This window comes from Amphibalanus amphitrite, unplaced genomic scaffold (assembly GCF_019059575.1).
Source record: "Amphibalanus amphitrite isolate SeventyFive unplaced genomic scaffold, NRLGWU_Aamphi_draft 000410F_arrow, whole genome shotgun sequence".
Lineage (NCBI taxonomy): Eukaryota > Metazoa > Arthropoda > Thecostraca > Balanomorpha > Balanidae > Amphibalanus > Amphibalanus amphitrite.
In genome coordinates this window covers 13,051-35,478 of record NW_024881904.1, presented here as the reverse complement: position 1 = coordinate 35,478, position 22,428 = coordinate 13,051, and the positions used below count along the sequence as shown (strand labels likewise).

The window sequence follows — 22,428 nt, the reverse complement described above, 5'->3', positions numbered from 1 at the left end:
AATTCCTCCTCACTTGAAAGAGCAGGTGCGAGAGCAATTAGACCAGTTGGTTAAAGACGGCGTTTTGGAGGAGTCGGATGGTAGCTGGGCGTCACCAATTTGTCTCGTTAAGAAAAAATCGGATGAAATTCGCATTTGTGCTGATATGCGGAAACTGAATGCATGCACCCGGTTACCCGTATTTCCCATCCCGCGCATTGATGATACTCTGGACGCGCTGGCTGGATCTTCTTTGTATTGTGCACTTGATATGAATGCAGCGTACCATCAGGTAACGATTGACCCAGCTGACCGGGATAAGGCCACAATCACTACACCTCTAGGCAACTATAGGTACAAGCGCATGTGTTTTGGATTGAGTTCAGCCCCTTTCACGTGCTGCCGATTGCTGAACATTGTGCTGGGTGACATGCCATCTGAAGCTTGTCTTCATTACTTTGACGATATCATCTTGCATGGTAAGTCGTTCTCGGAAGTTTTGAAAGCTCTGGATGATGCGCTTTTCCGGCTGCGCGCTGCCGGACTGACGCTCAATCTGGCGAAGTGTCAATTTTTCAGGAAGGAGGTGAAGTTCCTCGGACATGTGATCTCGGGTCAGGGTATGGCGACTGACCCAGAAAAGGTGAGCAAGGTGACGGACTGGCCACAGCCGCGGACGGCCAAGGAGCTGTCCAGTTTCCTGGGACTGTGCTCGTATTTTCGGAAGTACGTGCAGAACTTTGCATCCATTGCAGCTCCATTGTTTCGTCTCACGAACAAAGATGTCCCGTTTCAGTGGTCGACGGCAGCTGAGGAAGCCTTTGTAAGCTTGAAGAAAGCTCTGACGGAGGCCCCAGTGATCAGCTTTCCCAGGTTCGGTGACGGAGCTGGGAAGTTCTGTCTGGACTGTGACGCGAGCGACCTGGGAATCGGCGCTGTCCTTTTACAGGAGCAGGATGGTGTCGAACGAGTGATAGCCTACGGTAGTCATCAGTTGTCGAAGTCTCAGAAAAATTACAGTACTACGAAGAAGGAGCTTTTAGCGTGTGTCGTTTTTGTTCAGGAATTCTCTCATTACTTGAAGGGCCGAGAGTTTACGCTGCGCACGGACCACAGCAGTCTTCAGTGGCTTTAAAACTTCAGAAATCCCTCGGGTATGCTGGCCCGGTGGCTGGAGATTCTCGGTAATTTCCAATTTCAGATCGTGTATCGTCCTGGTGCGCAGAACTCAGCAGCCGACGGCCTCAGCAGGCGGCCGCCGAAGGTTGAAGATGTGGGCTGTCAGACGGAGAGCTGCCAGCACATTTCTGCGTTCAATTGGCCAATGGCCCCTCAGTTTCATTCAGAGTGAGCAGGGTAAGGATGAGGTGCTGGCCGAGCTGGCACGGTTACTTGCGACCGGCTGGTGCCCCTCTCGCCACAGCGTCTCGAGCGCTGTGAGGCCGTGGCTGAGACACTGGTCACGGCTACGCCTCCTCGACGGCGTCATTTTCAAAGTGTACCGCAGCCGTCCGCAGGCTCCTGAGGCGCTGCAAGTGGTAATTCCGTCCGAGCTTGTGGCAGGTGTGCTCACTTCTCTGCATGCAGGCCCGTGTGGAGGACACTTCGGTCATGAGAAGTTGTTTAAGCAGGCTCAGAGACGATTCTTTTGGCTGGGGATGTGTTCAGATGTGGAGAAGTTCTGTCAGCAATGCGACCGCTGTGCCGGCCGCAGCTCCCCCAACCCGCCACCCCGAGCGTCTATGGGCGAGTTGTACGCAACTGAGCCCTAGGAGGTGGTGTCCATTGACTTTTTGACCGACCTTCCCACTACAGCGCGTGGCAACAGACACCTGCTGGTGGTCTGTGATCACTTCACCCGCTGGGTGGAGGTGTTCCCGCTTCCTGACATGCTGGCTGTGACGGTCGCGGAGACTCTGGCGTCACAAGTGTTTTCCCGCTTTGGGTGTCCCAAGCGTCTTCACTCTGACTGTGCCGCTAATTTCAGAAGCCAGGTGATGTCGGAGCTGCAGCTGTGCCGAATCATGGGCATACAGAAAACGAGCACCACTGCTTTCCATCCACAGGGAAACAGCCGCTGCGAGCGGGTCAATCGGACCATCCTAGGGATGCTGGCGAAGTACCTGACGGATAATCACAGCGAGTGGGACCGCCACCTGCCGCTGCTGATGCTCGGTTACCGTGCCCAGATTCACAGGTCGTTGGGGTATAGTCCCTTCTTTTTGATGTTCGGCCGGGAGCCGAACCTGCCCATTGACGCTGAGATAGACTCCCCTACCACGGCCCGTGCTCGGTCCGCCGCGGAGTATGTAGACGAGCTGTGTAGCGGTCTCCGTAGCGCGTACCGAGAGGCCCTCAGCGTGTCTGATAGGAGGCACACTCAGAACAAGCGTTTGTATGAACGGAAAATGAATGAATTTCATTACAGTGTGGGTGATCGGGCCATGCTGTTTCGTGGTGTTGCCAAGCGTGGTGAATATCACAAGTTCATGAGGCCCTGGAAACCCGTGGTAATTGTCGCCAAGCGAGGGGATCTTAACTATCGTGTCAGACTGGAGGACGGGAAAATGTTGTGTGTGCACCACAATAGGTTAAAGCCATGTACCGTGCCCTCTGGTAACACGACAGAGCCAGATCCAGCCGCCAGTGGCGCGGCAGACCGGGTAAGTGGCCGCTCAGACTCAGCTGAGCAGGCCGGTCAGTCGGCGAGTGTGACAGAGACGGAGACCGCTGGGTCACCGCCTGTCGCGGGGACGAGTCTCTGTGCTGTCCCAGGGAGCGCAACTGAAGTGCCGACGCGCTCTGCAGCTGAGCCTCCAGCTGAGGCTGCCGTTTCACAGGGTGCAGAGCAGTCGGTTGGTCTCCGTGTGACCTTCCGGCCGATACCGCTGCCTCGCAGTGCGGTACCCCCGGTGGCTCCGAGACGCTCTAAGCGTGAGCGTCGGCCCCCTGACCGATATGTAGCCGTAATGTAAGACACCTGATCGCAACACTGCCCAGCCGCAGCTGCCTTTAGCGCGCTTTATCTTGAGCTTTGACTGGCCAGCAGAGCCCAGATGGACGCGATCTGAACGCGTCGAGCGACTAGCGCGTGGCGTCGTAAGTGGCGGAACGTACGGCAGTGGGTCTCATCTTATCCTTACCGGCTGATGTGTGTCCTGTCTCGTGCCCCGATGACCCGAGCTGACCTTTTATGTCGTTTGTATATATCGCGTTGTGGGCGTCACTCGTTGTGACGCATTTTTATTCTGGTTCCCAGGGGACGCGCGCTGGAGCCTGCGGGCCTCATGCGGCTGGCGCCTCTTTGTAAGCGGGGAGGAGTGTAGGAGGGCTCCTTCTCCTGTGCCGCCGCCTATTGCTCGGGCGGCTATATGTTGGCAATGAATGAACTGCCGCCAATGAATGGACTGCCGCTCCGAGACCGACTGAGTCAGAGTCGGAAGTGGAACTCTGCCGCTGCGAGCGCCCGCGGCTACAGCTCACGCGCCGTGGGCTATTTGCCGTGCTCTGCGGCGACGGCTGTGGCAGTGATGGCGGCTGCTGATTGGCTGGCGCTGCGACGCCAGGGCAGCCGCCGATTGGGTTTTCTCCTGGAACCTTCTCGGACGAAAGGTCGTCTGAAGGTCATTGTCATTGACGGGGGGATTCGGTCTGGAGCGGGGGGCTACGCTTGGAAATGGGGACTTGAACTGAACTTGGACTTTGGTTTCGAACTGGTCTTGCTTGCCAATACAATGTGACTAATGTTTTGCATAAAGTCTATCACGGCCATGTCTACATATGTATTCATCTAAAATCCGTCCACATGATGGCTTTTCGGGATTTGCGTCAATACAAGATAGCACACTCATCGAACGACATAATAAAACGAGACATAAGAGCAGACACTCGCCATATTCATAAAAGGTGAAAATTCATAAAAGGTGAAAATTCATAAAAGGTGAATTCATAAAAGGTGAAGGTTTAAAATGTAAGGCTAAAAGCGAAGACTTCGCATATTGTGTTGCATGAAATTTAAACACAAAATGAATGCACTGTGTGACTAGTAGCAGCGACAGCTCTATGGCACTTTCTATCGAATAGCGCGTTTGAACTCTCGGGCAGGTCTGATGTTGGTGACAGTTGGTGACAACATGTTCCACGTTGCCGCGGCACGATATCGAAATCCGCGCTGGGTGCCGACCAGCCGGCACCGCGGCAGCTCAAGGCGGCCCGCCTCGGTGGAACGGGTGGAGCGGTGGGAGACAGCCGATCGGGCCACGAACATAGATCGGACTGCTGGTGGTCCGAGCTCCTGGATCAGGAGCTTGTGAAGGTTGATGGCGTCCTTCATCTCGACCAACCGCTCCACCCGCTCCCATCCCAGAGCCCGGAGCGTCGGGCCAATCCTGTCTGTACGCCGTGCCCCCGTTACCACCCGCGCAGCGAAGTTGATAGTTTTTTTTTTATCCTGAAAAGTTGATTTTTGCTGGCTCCACCCCAAACCGAAAGACAGTAGGTGATGTATGGGAAGACGTGAATGCTGATAAGTTTTTGTAGTACGTCTTGGGAGAAGTGGTGCCGAAAACGGTAGAAGGAGATGAGAAGACAGTTACATTTCTGAACAACGTGGCCAACATGTTTCTCCCAAGACAGGACTGGGTCGAGGACGACTCCCAGCATGCGGAGGGAGCCAGAGGGTGTCACTGAGACGTCGTCAATGACTATGTTGAAGTCCTCCGTTTTCTGAATGTTTTGACGAGAGCTAATCATGATAAATTCGGTTTTTTGAGGGTTCATTTTGAGTGAGTTTGAACGGTACCAATTTTGCATGATCGAAAGAGTGTTTTCAAGCCGTGCTTTAAGAGCGATTAAATTTTGAGGTTCAGGCTTAGCCCGGTCCAGCAAGTGAATGTCGTCGGCGTAGATGACGGGTTCGACGTCAAGGTGAGACGGTAGGTCGTTGCAGAAGAGACTGAACAGGATCGGCCCGATTATGGATCCCTGTGGCACGCCGTGGGAGACTGCAACCGGGGTGGCGCTACCACCCCGGACCACCTGGCTACGGCCGCCCAGGTAGCTGGCAAACCACGAGGGATCCACTCCATACCACCCCAGTTTGCACAGGAGGGCACCGTGGTCGACGCTGTCGAACGCCTTGCTCAAGTCAGCAGCGATGAGAGCTGAGACGAAGCCTGAGTCGATGTTTTGAGCAATGCAGTCGACAGCATCGAGCACGGCGTCCTCGGTGGAGTGGCAGCGGCGGTATGCGTACTGTCGTTTGTGGAGAAGATTTGTGCGTGAAATGTAGACAGAAAGCTGATTGGAGACAACTTTCTCCACGATTTTTGACAAGTGTGACAGTAGAGTGATAGGCCGAAAGTTAGAAGCAGTCACCGGCCTGTTTATAGATAGGAACGACAGTACCCAACCGCCACGACTCTGGGAACCGAGACGTCACGAGTGATTTGTTGACAGTCCGTAGGAGGTACGGCGCCACAGCTGACATACAGCGCCTAATCACCAAAGGTCAGTGACCTGACATCTGTGACCTGACCTGGTATGAGTGACCTCAAATAGCAAAATATGTGTTTGAAGAACATTTCCCCATCGATGATTTTCAATGAAATGCATTTTACTCGATTTTCAACGCTTTTCTTAACCCTCGCCGGCCGAGGGGGGGGGGAGGGTGCCGCCCCCCATAGGGTTTTTTTCGCGATAGCTCCGAACACGCTGGCGATAGAGAGCTGAAACTTGGCATACCTGACCTTTGATCCAAGCGGGATCTTTTGACACCAACCGCATTTTTGGATCAGGTCAGGTCACTGACCTATGACGTCATAAGTGAACCTCTGCACGGTCTTCAGATGTCGCAACTTCGCAACGCCCTCACTGCCAGAGGAGATGTCACAGGGAAATGAAACTTGCAGGATCTAGTATCCATTATGAGTCCCACAACTTTTATATCTCGGATTTTTCCTAAAGGTCATATGAGGTCAGGTCATTTTCGTGACCTCACCATTATAAGTCAATGGGGAAAAAATCAAACTGCTATTCTGGCGCCGGGAACGATCTCCAACTATCTCAAGCACACAGAATTGTGATTTGATGCACTCCTTGCAAGGTTAGATGCGTCACTTTTGCAATGTTGACCTTGCGTGACGTCAGTTATGACGTCATCAAGGTCATATTAGTTTTTCGTCAATAACTCTTGATCAAATTGAGCTAGCGAGTCGGGAAAGCCACCAATGGACTCAGGAAGACCTGCCGAATCAAATGATATGCGACATGACCCCTTTCGACCAACTTCGTGACCTGGGGGTGCTGACCTGACCTTGACCTGAGGTCAACACCCCAAATTGACCTGACCCGGACAAAAAGTATATCATTCGACGCGCCTGAGCGAGACGAACACGATGCTGCCAAAATCGGCGCTCTGCGGCCGTTTTTTGCGAAGTTATTCACCAAAAACTGAACCGTACCTTGGGGCACTTGACCTGACCTCAGAGGTCACCGGTTGACCTAGGACCTTAAAATCGGGTACCAATCTCTGCGTCTCGTAACGGCGCACACGCTCGTTTTTTCCGCGACGCGCTAGCTCCACCAGGGGCGAAACGGCGAGGGGGGGGGGTCGTACCCGCACCCCCTCGGCCGGCGCGTATGTAGAAAACCAATAGGTCCGGCGAGGGTTAAAATGCCTATAAACGGTGAAAATTGGACCTTTGACCTGACCTGTGACGTCATCGGTTTGACCTAGGTCAATAAAATTGGGTCACAAGGTAGTTCCCTGATAGGGCTATCCAACACCGTTTGCCACTTCTTGCTAGGTTGCGTGGTTCTCGAGATCTTAGGGGGGCCAAAATGGCCCCCCTCCCCCAACAGTGCGCGTTGCTCGGCAGAGCCCAACGGGGCGCAGGTTAACCCTCGCCCGCACATGGGGGGGGGGGGGGGGTTGCCACCCCCCCCCCCCAGGTAGTCTTTCTGCTCTGCACTCAACATTTTTAGAGCTAGAAGGCTGATTTTTCGTATAGCTGCTCCTCTATGCTTTCTTGATGTCCACTGAAAATTTCAAGTTTCTGTGATTTTTGGTTTCGGAGATATGACCTTGTTTTTCAGGTCATGTCATGACCCAAATGGCCAATTCTCAACATCTTGCGTTTGCCATGGGCCTTGTGAGCTTTTGACACCCTGATTTCGGCTTTTTTTTTGCCAGTCTTACCTCCCACCTATCATGGAACATGTTGTTCGACGATTTACAGGGGTCAAGGTCAGGGTCAAGGTCAACCTAGGTCATCTAAGATAATTGCGTTTTAGGCAAGCTGAATTTACTTTTTGTGAAGTTTTTTTACTGCATTTTTGGTAAAAGCTTCTCAGATCATGATTTCATGTAATATGGACCCAAAAACATTCGGTGCACACATCAGTATACACACAGACACACACAGACATACAAACACATATGATTGACCTTGACCTAACTTGACCTGAAATGACCTCAGCAGCAAAAATCTGGTCAGGTAGTGTGACACAGAGGTTCTAGCTGGCTTGGCATCAGAAAACAGCATCGTCATTGGTATTTGATAAGCAGCCCACTTGATATCCAACGGTGACCCAAAACAGCAACATTTTTTAGTTTGACCTGACCTGGAAGGTCAATGACTGACCTGAGAAGGTAAAACTGGGTATCATTGGATTCGTCTCTTCCCAAAGAATCTTTTTGGTCTTTACCGCTAAGCTCTATCTCCAACAGGAACGAAATGGCGCGGGGGGGGGGGGTTGGCAACCCCCCCCCCCATGTGCATTCTAGGATGGGAAAATGGCATGTGCGGGCGAGGGTTAAGAACATGCAATAAGTCAAAGACAACACAACTAGAGCCAACACGTTCATCTGCCATGTTTTTTCTTAACCGATCACGAGTAGCATGTAAGTTTGGATCACAGACGATGTCTATATGCTTTTAGGCCTGGTCGGGTCAGGCCAGGTCAGGTCAACCAGTAGGGGTTCTGCCGGTTATTCGTAGTAGGTGTCAACCGCCTCTGACAGCTTCGAAACATGTTACAAAGGCACTAAAACTACTTCGTAAATGTTGAAATGGTGGCTTAACTCGAATTCAGCTCCAAAAACTAGCCTAGAAACATGTAAAACTCTAAAAAGTGAACCGAGGCCCAGAGTTGTGCTCAACTCATGAGTCGAGTCAGAAATTTGACTCAGCTTTGACTCAAAACAAATGAGTCGGGTTTGGGTCGGTCAGATAAAATGTTGAGCTGTTGAGTTGAGTCAGAGTTGAGTCGTACACAAATATTAAACCTCGCCCTGGCAGGGCATTTTTCATAACACGGCCTGGCAGGGGGGAAGGTCGATGCGACCCCTCTCCCTCGCGATTGGCTCCTATGACAACTAGAAACATTAAAATTGGTATATATGTGGGCCTCCTGGAGTTCTCACCCCTGTGCAACTTTGGTTCCTCTAGGTCAATATTAACCCTCGCCGGACCTATTGGTTTTCTACATACGCGCCGGCCGAGGGGGGGGGGGGGGCGGGTACGACCCCCCCCTCGCCGTTTCGCCCCTGGTGGAGCTAGCGCGTCGCGGAAAAAACGAGCGTGTGCGCCGTTACGAGACGCAGAGATTGGTACCCGATTTTAAGGTCCTAGGTCAACCGGTGACCTCTGAGGTCAGGTCAAGTGCCCCAGGGTACGGTTCAGTTTTTGGTGAATAACTTCGCAAAAAACGGCCGCAGAGCGCCGATTTTGGCAGCATCGTGTTCGCCTCGCTCAGGCGCGTCGAATGATATACTTTTTGTCCGGGTCAGGTCAACTTGGGGTGTTGACCTCAGGTCAAGGTCAGGTCAGCACCCCCAGGTCACGAAGTTGGTCGAAAGAGGTCATGTCGCATATCATTCGATTCGGCAGACCTTCCTGAGTCCATTGGTGGCTTTCCCGACTCGCTAGCTCACTTTGATCAAGAGTTATTGACGAAACACTAATGTGACCTTGATGACGTCATAAATGACGTCACGCAAGGTCAACATTGCAAAAGTGACGCATCTAACCTTGCAAGGAGTGCATCAAATCACGATTCTGTGTGCTTGAGATAGTTGGAGATCGTTCCCGGCGCCAGAATAGCAGTTTGAATTTTTCCCCATTGACTTATAATGGTGAGGTCACGAAAATGACCTGACCTCATATGACCTTTAGGAAAAATCCGAGATATACAAGTTGTGGGACTCATAATGGATACTAGATCCTGCAAGTTTCATTTCCCTGTGACATCTCCTCTGGCAGTGAGGGCGTTGCGAAGTTGCGACATCTGAAGACCGTGCAGAGGTTCACTTATGACGTCATAGGTCAGTGACCTGACCTGACCCAAAAATGCAGTTGGTGTCAAAAGATGCGGCTTGGATCAAAGGTCAGGTATGCCAAGTTTCAGCTCTCTATCGCCAGCGTGTTCGGAGCTATCGCGAAAAAACCCTATGGGGGGGGCGGCACCCGCCCCCCCCCCCTCGGCCGGCGAGGGTTAACCATCGCCCTGGCAGGGGGGGGGTCGAGGCGACCCCCCTTAAGGTTTTTCGAAGATAGCGTAAAAACGGCGGCGCGCATCGCCACCAAATTTGGCACAGTCTATGGGGCAACATTTTTACATATGACCCGAAAATTTCAGGTCCGGGTGACCTTGGGTCAGGTCACCAGGTCAGAAAAACCGGTACAAGGTCATGGTCAAATTTCAATTTTCTTTTTGCACCTGTCCAACTCACAGTTTTTGATTGATTTCCTTCAAACTTTCAGGATGTGCTAAGTTCACCGAGTTGTATAACATATAGTTCGGGTTTTTTTAGGTCACTGACCTGAGGTCAGTTAGAGGTCATTACGTCGTAATGTTAAGCCTATGGGAAAATACTAAATTCGGAAAATACTGGAGATATCCGCTTCGTTCTATCCCTTTTGTGCTTTGAAACCACAGTACTTCAGCAGGTCACTTGGTGCTTCTTTGTTTGGTGTACTTATCCATGGGTCAGGTCAAATGAGGTCAACTGAGGTCAAATGACGTTTTTGCCAATAACTTGGCACATAATGACGCTAGAGCTTAAAAAATGGTATCATTGTGTTCCTGGTGATCAGCCGAATCGAATGGTATGCGATATGATGCAAGTTGGTTAACTTGAACTTAATTTATTAATTTAAGTTTACTTAAAATTTAAGAAAAACTTTAAGTACACTTAACCCGCGCCGTGCTGGGGGGGGCGTTTTTACGCCCCCCCCCCCTCAGGTTTTTCGCGAATATCTCAAAAACGGCGGCGCGCAGCGCCGCCGTTTTTGGTACACGTGTTCCTACATCATTTCCGCACATGTTGTGAAAATTTCAGACCTAGGCCGTTCAAGGTCAGGTCACCAGGTCACGTCAAGTGACCTTACCTCAGAAAAAGTTCAAAGGCTCGCTATAGCTACACCGACTGAACGATCACTTTGAAACTTTCAGCGATTGATATGAGTAACAGTATGTATAAAATGTATATCTCGGATTTTTGATATCTGTGACCTAAGGTCAGGTCAATTTTGCGACCTCTCCATTATAAGTCAATGGGAGAAAATTGAAATGCGCCTCTTTTGGACGAATATCGTTCAAAACGCTCTCAAACATCGGTTCATAGGTAAACATGACACACTGAATAGGAAAAATGCACCTGTGACCCCTCTGTGTGCCCCTGAGGTCATCTCAGGTCATGAACGGTCGCCAGCAGTTTTTTTGGCTATAACTTTTGATAGAGACGTGCTAGAGCGGTGAAAACACGTCAGATGTGTTCAGCTCGACGATACGGATCGACTGATATGCAACATGACCCTTTTCGGTCAGGTCATGACCTTGACCTGAGGTCAAATTTTCAAAATGACCTTTCAAGGTCAACAAATAGTTCATTCGACGCGTCTCGACGAGAGGAACACGATGCTGGCAAAAGTAATGTCATGGCGCTTATGAGTCAAAAGTTATTGACGAAAAAACGTTTTTCGTAAAAACGGCTATTTTTTAAGTTTTTGCCCTCTGGAGGCTAAACCGTTGACCTGAGGTCAAATCTGAGAACATTACTCAGAAAGGTCTGTAAAAGGGCTATCGAATGCGCTTTTCCGCGGCGCTGTAGCTCTATCGGTTCCCGAGATAGCCGTTGGCAGTTTCCAAAATGTTGAAATAGTCAACATTTTACCTTTGGTGACCTCTGGTGACCTGACCTTTGACCTGACCCAAAAAAATGACCGAAGTGTTTTCGTCCTTATTTTTGACGCTCTTTCGATTGCCGCTTACCGCGTGTCGCTACGTGGCCCAGGAGCCGAGTTAGACGGGGGGGGGGCGTGAAAACGCCCCCCCCCCCAGCACTCGGCGGAAAGTTCAGGCCACCAGCACGGCGCGGGTTAAGCAAGCTAAAAAGTATATCATTCGACGGGCCTTGACGTGCTGAGTTCACTGGTGCTTTTACTTTTGCTCTATCTTAATTAGATTAAAAGTTATAAGCGAAAACCTTTTGACCTGTTTTTAGCGAAATTTTTACATTTATACCCCCAAAAACCCCCCTAAATACTGACCTAGAGCAACCAAATTTGCACAGGGGCGAGAACTCCAGGGGGCCCACCTACCTACCAAATTTGGTGTTTCTAGGTGCCATAGGAGCCAATCGCGAGGGGGGGTCGCATCGACCCCCCCCCCCCTGCCAGACGGTGTTATGAAAAATGCCCTGCCAGGGCGAGGGTTAATCCGCGCCCTGCTGGGGGGGGGGGGTGTTTGAACACCCCCCCTTGTGTTTTTTCGGGAATATCTCAAAAACGGCGGCGCGGAGCGCCGCCGTTTTTGGTACACCTTATCATACATCAATTCTACACATGTTGTGAAAATTTCAGACCAAGGTCATTCAAGGTCAGGTCACCAGGTCACTTGAAGTGACCTCACCTCATAAAAAGTTTCAATGTCTGTCATAGCTACACCGAGTGACCGATCGCTTTGAAACTTTCAGCGATTGCTAAGAGCAATAGCATGTACAAAATGTATATCTCAGAATTTTGATATCGATGACCTAAGGTCAGGTCATTTTTGCGACCTCCCCATTATAAGTCAATGGGAGAAAATTGAAATGCGCCTCTTTTGGATGAAAGACATTATAAACACTCTCAAACACCGAATTACAAGTGGTTTAGACATACTGAACATGAAAATGGTGTCCGTGACCCTTGTTTATGCCCTGAGGTCATCTTAGGTCACGAATGGTATCTAACAGTTTTTCGCAAATAACTTTTGATAGAGGCATGCTAGAGCGATGAAAACGCCTTAGATGTGTTCAGCTCGACGATACGGATCGACTGATATGCAACATGACCCTTTCCGGTCAGGTCATGACCTTGACCTGAGGTCAAATTTTCAAGTTGACCTTTCAAGGTCAAGTTATAGTTCATTCGATGCGTCTTGACAAGAGGAACACGATGCCGGTAAAAGTAAGCTCGTACAGGGCTTGGGTCAAAAGTTATTGCAGAAAAACTGTTTCCGAAAAAATCGGCTATTTTTGCAGTTTTTGCCCCCTGCAGGCAAAACCGTTGACGTTAGGTCAAATCTGAGAGAATTACTCAGAAAGGGCGTTAATAGGGCTATCGAATGCGCTTTTCCGCGGCGCTGTAGCTCTATTGGTTCCCGAGTTATGCGTTGGCTTCTCGGAAATTTTCGCCATTCGACCTGGAAATCGGCGAAATTTTGCCTTCAATGACCTCTGGTGACCTGACCTTTGACCTGACCAAAAAATTGACCGAAGTGATTTCGTCATTATTTTTGACGCTCTTTCGAACGCCGCCTTCCGCGTATCGCTACGTGGCCCAGGAGCCGAGTTACAAGGGGGGGTGTTCAAACACCCCCCCCCAGCAGGGCGTGGAAATCCAGGACCCCCAGCCGGGCGCGGGTTAACCCGCGCCCCAGTGGCGGTTTCAGCCAACTTCGCCCTAGTGTGTGGGGGGGGGGGCATATGTTACCACCCACCTCTAACTCAAAAACTAAGAGGGCTAGAAAGACGCGGTAAAAAGCAGTCGATAGCTCTCAATAAGTACGTTTGAAAGTATTTGGTCACTTTTCATCTTAGAGCAATATTGGGGTCACCAGAGGTCATCAAAGTCAAAATTTGCCAATTGTCATTATATTTTTTCAGAAAACATGCCGCTATCTCAGGAACTATGGTAGCTAGAAAAACGTATGAAAAGCAATTGATAGCCTTTAAACTCTTCTTTTGAAAAGGTCATATCAATATTGACCTCAGGTCAACGGTTTAGCCTCCAGAGGGCAAAAACTCCAAAAATAGCTGTTTTTATGAAAAGTGTTTTTCGACAATAACTTTCGACTACAAAAAGCCACGACATTTCTATTGCCAGAATCGTGTTCCCCTCGCCGAGACGCGTCGAATAAACTATAATTTGACCTTGAAAGGTCAACTTGAAAATTTGACCTCAGGTCAAGGTCATGACCTGACCGGAAAAGGTCATGTTGCATATCAGTCGATGCGTCTCAACGAGACAAACACAATGAAACCATCCCCAGCGTTCTATCTCTTTCCAATCGCGAGTTATTGGCAAAAAACTGTTTGTAGCCTCAAATGACCTTGGATGACCTTTCTAGAGGCTATCAGCAAAAATGACACCTTGGTCATCACGAGTGGACTAAATCATTGTGATTCTGAAATATTTGGACTGTTCCTATGCGTACATACGGATCTAGAGGCATTTTCATTTTTCTCCTTTGACTTGTAATGGAAAGGTCACGCCACTGACCTGACCTTAGGTCACGGATATAAAAATCCGAGATATGCAAATTGTAGGTGCCCATAACAGCATGCAATCCACGAAGTTTAAAACCTTTCTGACAAACACTGCAGGCTGGACATGATTGCAAACTTTTTTAGGCTTGGTCAGTTAACTTGACCTGGTGACCTGACCTGACATGACCTGGGGTCAAAAATTTCACACATTGTCCAAAATTTATGTACCAAAAGCTACCCCAAGCGGCGCGGCGCTACGCGACGCGGTTTTTTATTCACCCGCGAAAAAAGCGACAGGGTGGTAACATATGCCCCCCCCCCCCCACTGGGGCGAAGGTTAAGGGGTGGGGGAGGTTTGGGGGTATAAATGTAAAAATTCTGCCAAAAATGGGTCAAAGGTTTTTTCGCTTATAACTGTTGAACTAATTAACCCGCCCCCGTAGGGGGGGGGGGAAGCCGAAACGGCCCGCGCCCTGTCCTTTTCCGTCGATATCTCCTATACGGCTGGAGATATTTTTTTCGCTTATAACTTTTGATCTAATTAACCCCCCCCCCCTCCCTGCAGGGGGCAAAAACTGCAAAAATAGCCGATTTTTTCGTAAACAGTTTTTCTGCAATAATTTTTGACCCAAGCCTTGTACGAGCTTACTTTTACCGGCATCATATTACTCAAGGTCAGGTCAAGGTCATGACCTGACCGGAAAAGGTCATGTTGCATATCAGTCGATCCGTATCGTCGAGCGGAACACATCTAAGGCGTTTTCACCGCTCTAGCATGCCTTTATTAAAAATTATTTGCGAAAAACTGTTAGACACCATTCGTGACCTGAGATGACCCCAGGGGCATGAATAGGGGTCACGGACACCATTTTCATGTTCAGTGTGTTTAAACTACTTGTAATTCAGTGTTTGGGAGTGTTTATAATGTCTTTCGTCCAAAAGAGGCGCATTTCAATTTTCTCCCATTGACTTATAATGGGGAGGTCGCAAAATTGACCTGACCTTAGGTCAACGATATCGAAATTCTGAGATATACATTTTATAGATACTGCTACCCTTATCAGTCGCTGAAAGTTTCAAAGCGATCGGTCACTCGGTGTAGCAATGGCAGACATTGAAACTTTTTATGAGGTGAGGTCACTTCAAGTGACCTGGTGACCTGACCTTGAATGACCTTGGTCTGAAATTTTCACAACATGTGTAGAATTGATGTATGATAAGGTGTACCAAAAACGGCGGCGCTCCACGCTGATATTCGCGAAAAACCACAAGGGGGTGGGGGTGTTCAAACATCCCCCAGCAGGGCGCGGGTTAATTGGGTTGTATGACAAATCAGCGAAACCTAGTTTTTATACTCGTATTTTGCAGCGTCTAGTAAATTATGCATGAACATGACGTCACATTTTAGACTGACGCCCCTGTCGCGAGCTGACAATGGCGCCCCTCTCAAGGGAAAAAGTCGCCCCCTCGAGCACCATGCCCCCCCCCACTTTCGCTGATTTCTGGATACGCCACTGTACCCCATGTACCCCACGGTGGCGCCGCCCATGCCCGCCGTATGCGGGTCAGCAGTGGGCATTTAGCGCCTGAGCGATACTCGGGCGCCACCTGCCCGCATACGGAGAGGACTTATTTTGTAGACCTCCTGTACACTCAAGCGCCAGTGAAGGCCCTCAGCACTCAGCAGCCCGCATGGCCCCCACAACGAACTGTGGGTGTGCAAAAATAGATGTCTGCACACCCTCGGGATTTTCAGGGTGTACAATTGCACACCCCACCCCCCGGAAACCGCGGTCCCTGATAGCAACTCGCGAAAGTCCCACAATATCACACACAAACAACGTTGTTTGTGTGTGATCTGATCGGATCATCGGATCGAATAGGATAGGGACAACTAGCGAATCTTATCAGTTTGTCCATTTACAGTCTCCGCTGTCCATTTGCATATACCGACAATACATATGTGTGATCCCTGGTATCTCACCTCTGACAGTAAGGCGCTCGAGGCCTTTCGGCAGCTGCCCCCTCAGTCGCGGGATGTCAACGATGGTGACTGACAGCCGCTCCTTAGTCTTCCGTGAGCACCGCAGCTCCTTCAGCTCGCTGAAACCGACTTCAGCCGGAAGGATGATCGTGTTTTGGCCCACCCTGGCGCTACCACAACCTGGAATATTGGTCGGTAGTCACTGTAATGTGACAGGAACACTCAGACACTAGCTCAGTGCAACTGCAGAGTATGGGGGGTAACCAGGCCCATGTCTCTCCATTATTGATGACATCCTAACCCGCGACCGCCTGGAGGGGGGGTCGGATCCGACCCCCTCCGTTTTTCACGAATAACTCACGAACCGCTTACGCTATCAACTTGAAACTTCGTATACCTTCTCCTTCATCAATTTGACGGCTTTTGTCAAATTGTTATGCAAATTTTTTCAAAAACTTTTTTAGATTTATCGATTTTATTGATGTAACTACATGTTTTTTTCGTCAAAAATGGCAAAAAAAAATCGCTAAAACCGAGGGTTTAAGCAAATTGCAAATTAAAGACACGAAAAGACGCAGCTCAATAAGTTCTTTAACCCGCGCCCCGTTGAGGTCTGGCAGGTTCCACGTCCTGTTGGTGGGGGGGGGGGGTGCCAAAGGGCCCCCCCCCCCGCGTATCTCCGGAACCAATAGCCGTATCGGAAAAATTCAAACGGCAATCGAAAGAACTCATCGAGATGCACCGGAAAGGATATCGATGACCTTGATATTTAACCTGTGACGTCACAGGGAGGCAGGGGCGGCGCCACGGATTTTTGCCAGCTGGGTCGCAAGCCGAAGTAGAGGGTCTCTTTATAAGAGGGCCTCCTCTTCGCCTCTGGGGCCTCCTTTAAAGTGAACATTGTGGTCATTGGACATTGGTCAGAAAACAGTAGGGGAGACCTGGCCGGTATGGGCCCCCTGGAGATGTGGGCCATGGCAGTTTTGAAGAAGTGTTGCGTGTTTTTACACGTTTGACCACGTAAATTGATAGCAGCCATTCCGTTATACAACCCACGTGAATTCTAAAATCTTCCTCAGTCTCCTTTGGCAATAAGCGATTTTAAAGCGTTTTTGTCCTCTCCGAGTAAAATACGGTGCATACATAAAATTTGTGATTAATGTGAACGAGGCTCGTTTTATCATGTCACAATATCGCTAACATAGAGTTTAAAGCATGCAAATTACGACTGGGTAGACTATTTGAAGCTTTCTTGGAAGATTATGAGCTGAGATGCTACCCGCATACCCGCATTCTGGCGTCCTAACCCGCGCCCTGGTGGGGGGTTATTTTTGCCCCCCCCCCCCTCCAGACTTTTCGATATATTTCCAGAACCGCTGCGATGATCGTCACCAAACTTTCAGACCCTCTCGGACATCAATTTTACACATTGTGACCAAAAAAGTTGCAAAGGCTATGATAGGTTGGCCGGAAATGACGTCAGAGTGACGTCATATTCTGCCGTTTTCGACCCAAAAAAAGGTTTCGCGGGAAGAGCTGTCGGGCCTATAGCTTTGCAAATACAGAAAAACAATAAGAACATAAAAGCTGTAGAATTGACAGGGCTACAAAACTGCTATCTCGGATTTTTGAAATTTTTGGATTTTGACCCCCCAAAATAAAAAAAAATATATTTTTGAATATAATAGCCAAAAAATCCAAAAAATGGAATTTTGCAAAAACCGGAACATATGTGATAGTCCTTATCGCTTTCTATCCACATACCTACCAAATTTGAGATTGATACCTCTTTTTTTGGCGAAGTTATAGCGAAAAAACTGTTCAAAATTGATGACGTCAAATTTTCAAACTCAATTTTTAGCAATTCTATACCCCGTAGCGCAAAACAAAGATCGTCATTAGACTCCCCGTGACGAGCTGCATCGAATCAATACCCATTTTATGCAAAACTATCAACTTTAAAATTTGACCTTTCTTGACATGAACTTGACCTGAACATCACCAAAAAGTGACCTAAGCCGTACCTGATAGTCTTATAACCCGACCATTGAGTTGGAAATGGAAAATTGGCCATAAAACATGCATCGCACAACCTTAGTACCTAAAGTTAGGTTCATGTGACCTGACCTGTGACCCTTGGTGACCTGACCTGTGACCTGACCTGGTATTGTCAGTGACCTCTTATAGCAACATATGTACTAGGCAACTATCGCCCTATCGCTGATTCTCGACAAAACGCGTTTTCTTCGGTGTTATAGCGCATTCCCTAGATGACCCGTGAACGGTGAAACATATCATCTTTGACGTGACCTGTGACGTCATCGGTGACCCCGAGGTCAATGAAACTTGGTTTTCCTCGACAAATTTGACAGGGCTTTCGAACGCCGTTTGAATTTTGCGGATCCGTCAAGTAGTTTCGGAGATACGAGGGTGGGGGCAAAAAATACCCCCCCCCCCAACAGGTCGCGTTATAAACAGACCCCACCATGGCGCGGGCTAACCGGGAGGTTCTGGCCACCCGCCCCCGGTGATCCTAAATCAATAAAATGATGCTGTCATTCAATGTCCTCTTCAATAAGTTTTCTTTTTGTCACGCGTGGTCGAAAATTTAACTACCAATTGCATTCGAACAGAAAAAAATAATTGTCTCATGTCATGGAACGTGATTAAGTTTGCCCAAATAAGCATGTGGCCAACTGACCTACATGAAGTGGGTTATTGGCCGCTTATGCGGTACCTGGGCTCTAAGAGGCCCATCTACGAGCATTGTGCTTAACCCTCGCCCGCACATGCCATTTTTCCATCCTAGAACGCACATGGGGGGTTGCCCCCCCGCGCCATTTCGTTCCTGTTGGAGATAGAGCTTAGCGGTAAGACCAAAAAGATTCTTTGGGAAGAGACGAATCCAATGACACCCAGTTTTACCTTCTCAGGTCAGTCATTGACCTTCCAGGTCAGGTCAAACTAAAAAATGTTACTGTTTTGGGTCACCGTTGGATATCAAGTGCGCTGCTTACCATATACCGATGACTATGCTGTTTTCTGGTGCCAAGCCAGCTAGAACCTCTTTGTCACACTACCCGACCATATTTTTGCTGCTGAGGTCATGTCAGGTCAAGTTAGGTCAAGGTCAATAATATGTGTTTGTATGTTTGTGTGTGTCTGTGTGTATACTGATGTGTGCACCGATTGTTTTTGTGTCCATATTACATGAAATCATGATCTGAGAAGCTATTACCAAAAATGCAGTCAAAAAACTTCACAAAAAGAAATTTCCGCTTACCTAAAACGCAATTATCTTAGATGACCTAGGTTGACCTTGACCTTGACCTTGACATCTGTACATCGTCGAACAACATGTTCCATGATAGTTGGGAGGTAAGACTGGCAAAAAAGGCCGAAATCAAGGTGTCAAAAGCTCACAAGGCCCATAGCCAGCGCAAGATGTTGAGAATTGGCCATTTGGGTCATGACATGACCTGAAAAACAAGGTCATATCTCCGAAACCAAAAATCACAGAAACTTGAAATTTTCAGTCATGGACATCAAGAAAGGATAGAGGAGCAGCTCTACGAAAAATCAGCCTTTTAGCTCTAAAAATGATGAGTGCAGAGCAGAAAGACTACCTGGGGGGGGGGGCAACCCCCCCCCCCATTTGCGGGCGAGGGTTAATGTCGAGAATAGAATATGAAACATAACACCGGCCCATACTTCCCGGGCAATGGGCCATACCTCCTGGGGTATTTTGATGGATCGAAAAAGCGCATGATTTATTAGAAGTTATCTCGAGACAAAATAGTTGATCCCAGGTGCCTAATATCAGGCACACTTTACAGGCGAAAGGCAATTTCACGTACGCAGGGTGAAAAACCAGATCTAGCCATTGCCCACAGGAAGAAAATTGCAATTTCATAAAACCGGCCCATACCTCCTGGGTCTCCCCTACCTATAGCTAGTGTGACGGAAGCCACATTTTTTTTCGAATCACAGCTTACAGGAATTGACAGAATCATAAGGCATGCATATTGGTGTGAGACTAAAAGCCAAACACGCAAAAGTGAAATCATCTGAGAAGAACAGCGCTTCAATTCCCGACACCTTCATGGATAACGCGGGTCAACAGGGCGCAGGCGGCAGATGGTCTACCCCACCTGGACCCGACGTAGCGCCGACCCCTCTTATCGGTCGCACGCCAATTGGGTGGCCACGTCAAAAACGGGCTACACCTGGCACTGCAGAGGTGTAAACACTGCCGCCTCCCCGCCCGCATCTACAGGAAAAGCTCATAACGGAACTTTATCTCTCCAAAGCGCAATCGGCCGGCATCCTGTGCGCCAACCCTCTGCACCTGCGCCTGGGATATCGCCACCGGCACCGCCTCGACCTAGTGGATCGACACCGGTGTGAGCATGTCAAACAAGAAACAGCTGACGCAGGGACCCCTCGGGCCGTATCATGCCGCAAGTGCCGCAAATAGAAGGCGTCAAGCCATCAAAATTACACTCACGCCGACGAAGTTATCAGCCGCCGACAGATGCTAACCAAAAGTCCCAGTCACCCTCCCTGCGGAATCGGAGGTGCAAATATGTACGTCCAGAAGAGCAGATGTTCCGTGCCGAGAGTGGGACACGCCAATGCCCATATCTGGCATTCACCTGACGAGCAGCGACGCCGACGGTCGGGGACTTCTGATACTGGACGGCAGCTGGGACAAATGAGCGTCCAGCAAACAGAGTAATAACTGACGAATTCGCTAATATCATAAGCGTTCGGCCAAAACAGGAACAGCTGGGAAGTTCAATGACCATGGCGGACCATACATACCCGAGATATCGTGATTACAACCAAACCAAGCAATAAAGCGCCGACGCCGGACAGTGTACCTCAGCTTCCCAGCAGAACAAAGGTGTGCACGACAGATGGCAAGAAGATAGCAAAAGTGATAAGCACTGCACCCGGCCGCTCATACTCAGGATTTTCCCTTAATTCAGTATGAGACTCCGCTCGCTTCGCTCGCTCCGTAATAAAATATAAATAGAATATAAAAGACGGTTAACTTCCTCCAAATACCGAGTGTATTCTCCTCTCTCCAACCATCTCCCATTCATCGTTATTTTCCATCCACGTGTCTTTGCGCGAGAGCAAATTATCAGGCATCCGTCAATCACATGAAATACGTTAACAGTGAGGCACCATCGAACACCACCCCTGACCTTCAAGGGTCACTCACTCTGCGGTGCCGAACATCCTCTACTGCACCTCAACACCACCCCCTGACTTCAAAGTCGCTGCGGCCTCGAACGTCACCAATATGCCAAGGAGTCGTCGCATGGCAGTCACCACTGACGATCCAAATCTGAGCTCTGCCTGGCTTCTGTCACCATCGGACATACTCAGGCACCGTTGGATAATTAATTAACCCTGGATCTGCACCGTCTTCCCCATCTGTTCTTCGGCATCTAACCGCACCACTGAGGAATCTGGCACTTCACCACGAGATAATCTTTCAAGCTCCTTCGAAGGCTTCCACAAAACTTCTTGCCGGACAGAAATCCGGTTGTCACATTTACGCCACTCATGCTGAGATGACAGGCACACAGACCGCCATCTCACTGCATAGGGTTCTCCTCCAGTACCTCCACAGGCCCAGTCACCGACACTGCGGACGGCCGAGTGGGCGCCCAGCTGCACTCGTCGCCGCTGCCTAAAACTAGAAGCGTGTCTTCGTCGAGGCTGCCGCCGTTCGCTGCGGGCTCACCCTCGACTCACAGGCTTTGAAGTCATGCTCTTCTCGAAGCCTGAATCCACCGAGGTTCGCATCCTTTCCCATGTCTTTTATTTCCCCTGCAACAATCATCCACTATTCCGTTCGTATCGATCGTGTCGTTATACTCGTCATGGTCATCGTTAGCTTTACGTTACTTTGGAGCCATTTTACCACCCGTATATACAAGGAAAAAGGCCGAAATAGCTTGTAATATAAAATATAAATAGAATATAAAAGACGGTTAACTTCCTCCAAATACCGAGTGTATTCTCCTCTCTCCAACCATCTCCCATTCATCGTTATTTTCCATCCACGTGTCTTTGCGCGAGAGCAAATTATCAGGCATCCGTCAATCACATGAAATACGTTAACAGTGAGGCACCATCGAACACCACCCCTGACCTTCAAGGGTCACTCACTCTGCGGTGCCGAACATCCTCTACTGCACCTCAACAGAAGGTTTGTTGCGCGGGTGTGTAGCCTTGGGTAACAGATAGCGCGATGTTATTTTTGTTTTGAAACGAAAATCAAGGCGAGGGTGCGTCTGGTAATCGTGAGGACTGCGCTTGAATTTGGCTTATTTACTCCGAGGTGTATGGCATGAATAAAACCCTGAAAGTTTAGCGGCATGAGTATAAGAAAGGTCAGGTGTGATGACAAGGGCGATAAGGGCGACGTTTATCTAACGGACGTGAATACCTGGCCAAATCTGAGCGAGTACAGGGAAACATCGAAATGGACCAATTCATGACAATTTGGCTCATACTCCGATCTCTCTCTCTCTCTCTCTCTCTCTCTCTCTCTCTCTCTCTCTCTCTCTCTCTCTCTCTCTCTCTCTCTCTCTCTCTCTCTCTCTCTCTCTCTCTCTCTCTCTCTCTCTCTCTCTCTCTCTCTCTCTCTCTCTCTCTCTCTCTCTCTCTCTCTTTCTATCTCTCTCCCTCTCTC

The 22,428-nt window shown here is 49.2% G+C and overlaps 1 long non-coding RNA gene across 1 annotated transcript in view; it reads right to left on the bottom strand.

Moving 5' to 3' along the window:
• Window positions 1-15,797, bottom strand: part of LOC122390817 — a 45,134-nt gene extending 29,337 nt beyond the window's left edge. The window contains exon 1 of the long non-coding RNA XR_006258227.1: window positions 15,717-15,797. This is a non-coding gene — a long non-coding RNA (uncharacterized LOC122390817). The remainder of the gene's footprint in view (window positions 1-15,716) is intronic.
• Window positions 15,798-22,428: the final 6,631 nt, after the last annotated feature.